The sequence below is a fragment of the Ascaphus truei genome, unplaced genomic scaffold, assembly GCF_040206685.1.
Source record: "Ascaphus truei isolate aAscTru1 unplaced genomic scaffold, aAscTru1.hap1 HAP1_SCAFFOLD_993, whole genome shotgun sequence".
Taxonomy (NCBI): domain Eukaryota; kingdom Metazoa; phylum Chordata; class Amphibia; order Anura; family Ascaphidae; genus Ascaphus; species Ascaphus truei.
Window position 1 is genome coordinate 26,674 of NW_027457333.1, and position 8,892 is coordinate 35,565.

Genomic DNA, 8,892 nt, shown 5'->3' on the forward strand with positions numbered 1-8,892 from the left:
AATCTTGAACCTGCTCATATACACATCGGGCCTCCCTGCCTCTGCCTCCCTGCTAAGAGTGTTAACCTATCTAATGTAATCCACATTCCTTTCCTTACTTTTCTCTTCCCTTCTCCTATGCCATCTGGAATGTCCGTTCTCTGACTAACAAGGCTCTAGTTGTACATGACCTCTTCTGCTCTCATCATTCACAATCAGTCATTCCCCTCACCCCATCTTACCTGTCCCACTGATTTTCCTCTGCTTAATTAAACTCTCCTCTGACATCTACTCTAACCTCTCTCTCTCTTTCCGCTTAAACTAACAATCTTATTAACTCTTACAATGCTATCCTCCTATCTATATGCCCCCTCTAGGCTCTGACACACTTGTCCCTCTAGCCCACACCCTTGGCTAAATTCCCAAACATGTTCATCACACTTCCACTCGCTGTTCTTAATGCCTATGAAGGAAATCACACAATTGATATTTGATTTTTCTACAGTAAAAATGTCTCCAGTCCTGTATAAAGCTGCTCTCTGGGGCCAAACCACACTACTTTTTTTTCACATTCATCAACACTCAAATTTAATTTATGCTGTCTTTTTTTCCCTGTATTTGACTCCCTCCACTAACCTTCTCCTCACACTTGCCATCCTTCCTTCACTTCTCCTCAAGCATTTGACTACTTCAGAGGCAAGGTGGATGCCACCCACAAGGAGATTCCTTCTGTCCCTTCCCCCTTCTCTCCTTCTACCTAATTCTCCTTCTGCATTTGACTCCTTTTCTTCTCTTACAGAGCTGGAAGCTAATCATCTTCTCTTCTCCCTCTACCACATGCCCTCTAGATCGTATCCCCTCACACCTTACTGCATCTCTTAGTCCCCACTCTCACCCACATCTTCAATTCCTCCCTATTCTCTGGCTCTTTACCCTCTTACTTTAAGCCTGTAGTGGTCACCCTTTTCTCAGAAACAACCTACACCCTATGTGCCTTACTAACTACCGCCCTGTATCCCTCCTGCTGTTTGTCTCCTAATTGCTAGAATGTCAACATTCTTAAATCACATTCCCTCCTGGATCCTTTACAACCTGCCTTTCGTACAGCTCGTTCTACAGACTGTGCTTAAAGCAAATTCCCAAGGTCACTTTTCCCTACTAATCCTACTTGATCTATCTGCTGCGTTTGATGCTCTCAATCACTCTCCTCCTTCATATTCTAAACTCTCTCTTGGTATCCGTAACACAGTTCTATCCTGGTTTTCATCATAACTTTCCTGTCACACATTCTCCATCTCTGTTGCTAACATGTCTTCGTCTTCTATTGATCTGTCTGTGGGTATACATCAGGGCTCTGTTCTGAGATCTCTCTTTCTCTCTACATACTATCATTTGGTGACCTCATCAACTCTTTGTGACAATCCTATAAATAACAAATACAAATATCAGGTCATGGGAATAAGTGATTTGGACATAAAAGTAACATTTCGGAAGTGTGGACAACTAATACATCTTGTAGATTGCCTTTACAGTGTGATGTCATTGATTCAGTAGATTGTGTGCAGACCAGGACTGCAGTACAGTGTCACTCACATGGATGACTTGCGTGGTAGAAGCTCAAGAACAAGGATGTCAAACTCCAGTCCTCGAGGGCAGCAAACAGGCCAGGTTTTCAGGATATCCCTACTGAAAACCTGGCCTGTTTGGGACCCTCGAGGACTGGAGTTTGACATGCATGCTCTAGAAGGAGCACAGCTGTGGGTGGGAGGTGGATTTGCTTTGCATCAAATGGTTTGGAGCAAGGTTTATTGTATGTATTATCATAATAACAATGCAATGCTTAACTTTTATTTCAGGAGGGATGACTGCAGAACAGAAGTGAATATTGAAGCCATGTGTTCCTTTTCTTGCAAAAGAGAAAATTTGAAGGACAGTTGAAGAGAAGGAAAATTACTACACAGAGACAGATAAGCAATGTGTATATTTCTCATTTACCATTTAGTATTTGTCGTTTTATTGACTCCACACAATCCGGCTGCTACGGGTTTCACATTGAATATTTTCATCTCTACTCTACCCCTTCCTGTGATCTGAACCATGCAAGTTTTCGTTGATTCAATACATCATGAGTAGAGTGTGGCTACAGTATGAAGTAAAGACCCAAGGACCACATCTACTACCATTCATAACAAGAACATGTGCAGTAGCGCACAGCTGCAGTTCTATGTGATTGTTATGAAAGGTTGAGGTGGTTCAATTCTATGAATCTGGAGTGGGATGGATCCTGTTTGCATCATATGGTTTCATCTAGGCCAGTAGATTATATAACTCTCAGTACAGGTTACACATGGCATCAGTATTAGTGATTTAAAGAGGAGGAAAGCTTCAATGTGGAGAACAAAGCCAAGTAATGTTGAAGTTACTCCTTTTACCATTTACTTGGTCAGTCTGTACTGTCTACTCTCCACACAGCTGCTAAGGATCTTCCATTTTAAATACTTTCACCTCCTATTCTGCACTGCTTTGCTGCCCATTATTCAGAGATGCGTTCCAGTCATGTTTAGCACTCTGAATCTCTCTGCAGTCATTGGTTCAGCACATCATGGGTAGAGCATGGCTACAGATACAGCAAGCTATTATTATTTTACCGGCTGATCACCCATAATATTGCATTAAAACATAGAATATCACTTAATTTCCAAAAGATTCAGTGATGCTGATAATGCAGAATCTCACAACATTTCCCATCATAATGCCATAATGCACAAGTGGGAGAAATAATCCTTGCTATATCTGTACATTGTGTGACGTATTACCTCAATGACCAATGAGAGCAAGTACATCTTCTGTATAGAGCGGCTGTGTTATGATGCAGTTATTGATCATCATTGACATAATCACAAGAATCTTATGCAAAGGGAAATTGTCCGCAGCGAAGTGAGATTTCAGCCCCCAAACGTCTGTAATATTAATGCAATGTCTTACTTTTGTTGCAGTGAACACTGAAGAGACGGATCTACTACAACACTGTACAGGATGAGCATACGCTACAAGCAGCAAAATGATCTTGCAGTTGACAGTATGTTGTTCTGGTAATGTGCACAATTATTATTTATGGGCTACACACCACAGTGCTGGACATATTCTGTTAACTTCAACTCTACTCCTAACATGGAGATGTCTTCCTGGTGTTACTGATTCAGTACATCATATGCACAGTGTGGTTATGATATGATGGATTGATTTAATGAACCCACCAACCAATGATGACATCTGCATCATCTTCTGTAAAGTGCAGCTACAGCATGATATTATCAGCATTTGGTGCGGTATAATCAGAGGTATCTATGTGCTTTTGTGCCTGTTTTAAGTCCTCCAGCTTAACGCCCCTACACCTCCCACTACACAGGCATACTTACTTATGCATACACTGACATCTGGCATACCTACACACACCCCAGGGCCACTTCCTTCCCCTGATGTCAGGGAGAGGATGGGCATGCAGAGTGCAGTAAGTCTCCACGTTACTCTGGCCAACAGTCTTGGCCTACCTCCAGCATCTGTCACCCACAACATCTGTTCCCTCCTTGTAAAGTGCTGAACTATCTCACCTGGGTCAGTGCTATAGCTGATCACAGTGCCCGATCAGGATGTCACTGTGACAGGCAGCAGTGCAGATTGACCGGTCAATCAATGCAGTGCCGCAACATATGCACTAAATGAGATTTCCGTGCCCCCAGTCAGGTTACTCCCTGGGCAGTGACCCTGCTCACACCCTCCCCTAGTTCCACCTCTGATCACAATTATCTCTCTTGGAGAGTGTAGCAAATTGGAGTTGGGGGAATCTCACCTCTGCCATGCATGGTCACAATCTGGGCACAGGACCCAAATAGTGGGCAATGTGGCACTTCTTACAGTAGAGAATAAGTAACTTTATTCTTTACTTGTGTATTAAGGACCTTATTTGCATTAAATTCAGTCCACATGGGACCAAGACTTTCTGGCTTACTGAACAAAGTGGAATTGTTTCGTAGAGGGTGGAGAATTGTATTTTATCTGAAATTACCCCCTCTGCACAAAATACAAACAATTATACCCATACAAGTACCTTGTGGAAGTTGTTGCCCTCTATCTTCCTGTGGTCTCTCCCTGTTTCTCACCGTGCCTCCTCCCATTTCCTTGCACCTCTGCGTCTCCGCATATATCCCTATACTCAGAGCCGGCTCCGGTCAGTGACATGGGATGCCCAAATATGAGCATACCCATATATGGGCATCCATGCCACTGACCGGAGCCCGCTCTGTTGCGGATATGGAGAGAGACTGGGAGATTTACATCCCCTTATAATTCATATGGTGCATAGTACCGGCACGTATTGTTTTACCGGTACTGTGTACCTTCCTACTTTCACACTGGTACAGTATATGCTGCAGTGGGACTGAGAGGGATATATTGGTAACACATAGTCATTGTTGGGGGAATTCAATCCATTTTGAAAATAGTAATGAAATGTTTTTTACTTTTCTTTTTTTTCAGTAATGAAGAATGAAACATTTCTGTTAAAATTGAATTGGAGGTGAACTGGATTCATCATCAACTCTGCACCAGTGTGAATTGATGTTCTTTAATGTTCTGATAAGGTACATGCAACATCTCTTCCTCAACCCCTGCACCACTCTCTGCCTCTTGCCTCTCTCTCTCCACCTCCCTGCTAAGCGTATTAACCCATGCCCTCTAGATCGTATCCCCTCACACCTTACTGCATCTCTTAGTCCCCACTCTCACCCACATCTTCAATTCCTCCCTATTCTCTGGCTCTTTACCCTCTTACTTTAAGCCTGTAGTGGTCACCCTTTTCTCAGAAACAACCTACACCCTATGTGCCTTACTAACTACCGCCCTGTATCCCTCCTGCTGTTTGTCTCCTAATTGCTAGAATGTCAACATTCTTAAATCACATTCCCTCCTGGATCCTTTACAACCTGCCTTTCGTACAGCTCGTTCTACAGACTGTGCTTAAAGCAAATTCCCAAGGTCACTTTTCCCTACTAATCCTACTTGATCTATCTGCTGCGTTTGATGCTCTCAATCACTCTCCTCCTTCATATTCTAAACTCTCTCTTGGTATCCGTAACACAGTTCTATCCTGGTTTTCATCATAACTTTCCTGTCACACATTCTCCATCTCTGTTGCTAACATGTCTTCGTCTTCTATTGATCTGTCTGTGGGTATACATCAGGGCTCTGTTCTGAGATCTCTCTTTCTCTCTACATACTATCATTTGGTGACCTCATCAACTCTTTGTGACAATCCTATAAATAACAAATACAAATATCAGGTCATGGGAATAAGTGATTTGGACATAAAAGTAACATTTCGGAAGTGTGGACAACTAATACATCTTGTAGATTGCCTTTACAGTGTGATGTCATTGATTCAGTAGATTGTGTGCAGACCAGGACTGCAGTACAGTGTCACTCACATGGATGACTTGCGTGGTAGAAGCTCAAGAACAAGGATGTCAAACTCCAGTCCTCGAGGGCCGCAAACAGGCCAGGTTTTCAGGATATCCCTACTGAAAACCTGGCCTGTTTGGGACCCTCGAGGACTGGAGTTTGACATGCATGCTCTAGAAGGAGCACAGCTGTGGGTGGGAGGTGGATTTGCTTTGCATCAAATGGTTTGGAGCAAGGTTTATTGTATGTATTATCATAATAACAATGCAATGCTTAACTTTTATTTCAGGAGGGATGACTGCAGAACAGAAGTGAATATTGAAGCCATGTGTTCCTTTTCTTGCAAAAGAGAAAATTTGAAGGACAGTTGAAGAGAAGGAAAATTACTACACAGAGACAGATAAGCAATGTGTATATTTCTCATTTACCATTTAGTATTTGTCGTTTTATTGACTCCACACAATCCGGCTGCTACGGGTTTCACATTGAATATTTTCATCTCTACTCTACCCCTTCCTGTGATCTGAACCATGCAGGTTTTCGTTGATTCAATACATCATGAGTAGAGGGTGGCTACAGTATGAAGTAAAGACCCAAGGACCACATCTACTACCATTCATAACAAGAACATGTGCAGTAGCGCACAGCTGCAGTTCTATGTGATTGTTATGAAAGGTTGAGGTGGTTCAATTCTATGAATCTGGAGTGGGATGGATCCTGTTTGCATCATATGGTTTCATCTAGGCCAGTAGATTATATAACTCTCAGTACAGGTTACACATGGCATCAGTATTAGTGATTTAAAGAGGAGGAAAGCTTCAATGTGGAGAACAAAGCCAAGTAATGTTGAAGTTACTCCTTTTACCATTTACTTGGTCAGTCTGTACTGTCTACTCTCCACACAGCTGCTAAGGATCTTCCATTTTAAATACTTTCACCTCCTATTCTGCACTGCTTTGCTGCCCATTATTCAGAGATGCGTTCCAGTCATGTTTAGCACTCTGAATCTCTCTGCAGTCATTGGTTCAGCACATCATGGGTAGAGCATGGCTACAGATACAGCAAGCTATTATTATTTTACCGGCTGATCACCCATAATATTGCATTAAAACATAGAATATCACTTAATTTCCAAAAGATTCAGTGATGCTGATAATGCAGAATCTCACAACATTTCCCATCATAATGCCATAATGCACAAGTGGGAGAAATAATCCTTGCTATATCTGTACATTGTGTGACGTATTACCTCAATGACCAATGAGAGCAAGTACATCTTCTGTATAGAGCGGCTGTGTTATGATGCAGTTATTGATCATCATTGACATAATCACAAGAATCTTATGCAAAGGGAAATTGTCCGCAGCGAAGTGAGATTTCAGCCCCCAAACGTCTGTAATATTAATGCAATGTCTTACTTTTGTTGCAGTGAACACTGAAGAGACGGATCTACTACAACACTGTACAGGATGAGCATACGCTACAAGCAGCAAAATGATCTTGCAGTTGACAGTATGTTGCTCTGGTAATGTGCACAATTATTATTTATGGGCTACACACCACAGTGCTGGACATATTCTGTTAACTTCAACTCTACTCCTAACATGGAGATGTCTTCCTGGTGTTACTGATTCAGTACATCATATGCACAGTGTGGTTATGATATGATGGATTGATTTAATGAACCCACCAACCAATGATGACATCTGCATCATCTTCTGTAAAGTGCAGCTACAGCATGATATTATCAGCATTTGGGCATGCAGAGTGCAGTAAGTCTCCACGTTACTCTGGCCAACAGTCTTGGCCTACCTCCAGCATCTGTCACCCACAACATCTGTTCCCTCCTTGTAAAGTGCTGAACTATCTCACCTGGGTCAGTGCTATAGCTGATCACAGTGCCCGATCAGGATGTCACTGTGACAGGCAGCAGTGCAGATTGACCGGTCAATCAATGCAGTGCCGCAACATACTGCTGCGGCACAGTTTATTCGAGCATTTGCCCGTTCTGTGCCGCAGCAGTAGCCTGGCGCGCGCCCGAGTGTGACGGGCGCACGCCGAAGCAGCGGAAGAGCGCCCTCCAATCGGGGCGCTCTCCCTACCGCTGCCGGGTCCGCCGGGTCCCCCGGAACCCCCTGCCGCTGTCCCGCGATCGCGGGACACCAGGGCTCCCTCGGGGAGCCCCTGGACATGCGTGCAGCGGGCGCACGCTCCCGATGACGCGTGACCGCGCGTCGAGGGGCGGCCACTAGCAAGCCGGGAGATTTCCCGGCTTGCGGTACCGACCACACTTCAATAAAGTGTGTCGGTAGTGTATGCACTAAATGAGATTTCCGTGCCCCCAGTCAGGTTACTCCCTGGGCAGTGACCCTGCTCACACCCTCCCCTAGTTCCACCTCTGATCACAATTATCTCTCTTGGAGAGTGTAGCAAATTGGAGTTGGGGGAATCTCACCTCTGCCATGCATGGTCACAATCTGGGCACAGGACCCAAATAGTGGGCAATGTGGCACTTCTTACAGTAGAGAATAAGTAACTTTATTCTTTACTTGTGTATTAAGGACCTTATTTGCATTAAATTCAGTCCACATGGGACCAAGACTTTCTGGCTTACTGAACAAAGTGGAATTGTTTCGTAGAGGGTGGAGAATTGTATTTTATCTGAAATTACCCCCTCTGCACAAAATACAAACAATTATACCCATACAAGTACCTTGTGGAAGTTGTTGCCCTCTATCTTCCTGTGGTCTCTCCCTGTTTCTCACCGTGCCTCCTCCCATTTCCTTGCACCTCTGCGTCTCCGCATATATCCCTATACTCAGAGCCGGCTCCGGTCAGTGACATGGGATGCCCAAATATGAGCATACCCATATATGGGCATCCATGCCACTGACCGGAGCCCGCTCTGTTGCGGATATGGAGAGAGACTGGGAGATTTACATCCCCTTATAATTCATATGGTGCATAGTACCGGCACGTATTGTTTTACCGGTACTGTGTACCTTCCTACTTTCACACTGGTACAGTATATGCTGCAGTGGGACTGAGAGGGATATATTGGTAACACATAGTCATTGTTGGGGGAATTCAATCCATTTTGAAAATAGTAATGAAATGTTTTTTACTTTTCTTTTTTTTCAGTAATGAAGAATGAAACATTTCTGTTAAAATTGAATTGGAGGTGAACTGGATTCATCATCAACTCTGCACCAGTGTGAATTGATGTTCTTTAATGTTCTGATAAGGTACATGCAACATCTCTTCCTCAACCCCTGCACCACTCTCTGCCTCTTGCCTCTCTATCTCCACCTCCCTGCTAAGCGTATTAACCCATCTAATGTAATCCACATTCCATGTCTCACTTTACTCTTCACTTCTCACGTGCCCTCTGGAATGACTGCTCTCTGACTAACAAGGTCTATTTGTACATGACCTCTTCTGCTCTCATCATCCACC

The 8,892-nt window shown here is 43.7% G+C and overlaps 1 long non-coding RNA gene across 1 annotated transcript; it reads left to right on the forward strand.

The window, feature by feature from the left end:
* Positions 1 to 5,755: 5,755 nt before the first annotated feature.
* On the forward strand, positions 5,756 to 8,676 carry LOC142486788 (uncharacterized). Its single transcript, XR_012799065.1, has 3 exons — positions 5,756 to 5,845; positions 6,866 to 6,961; positions 8,578 to 8,676. It is a non-coding gene; the product is annotated as an uncharacterized LOC142486788 (long non-coding RNA).
* Positions 8,677 to 8,892: the final 216 nt, after the last annotated feature.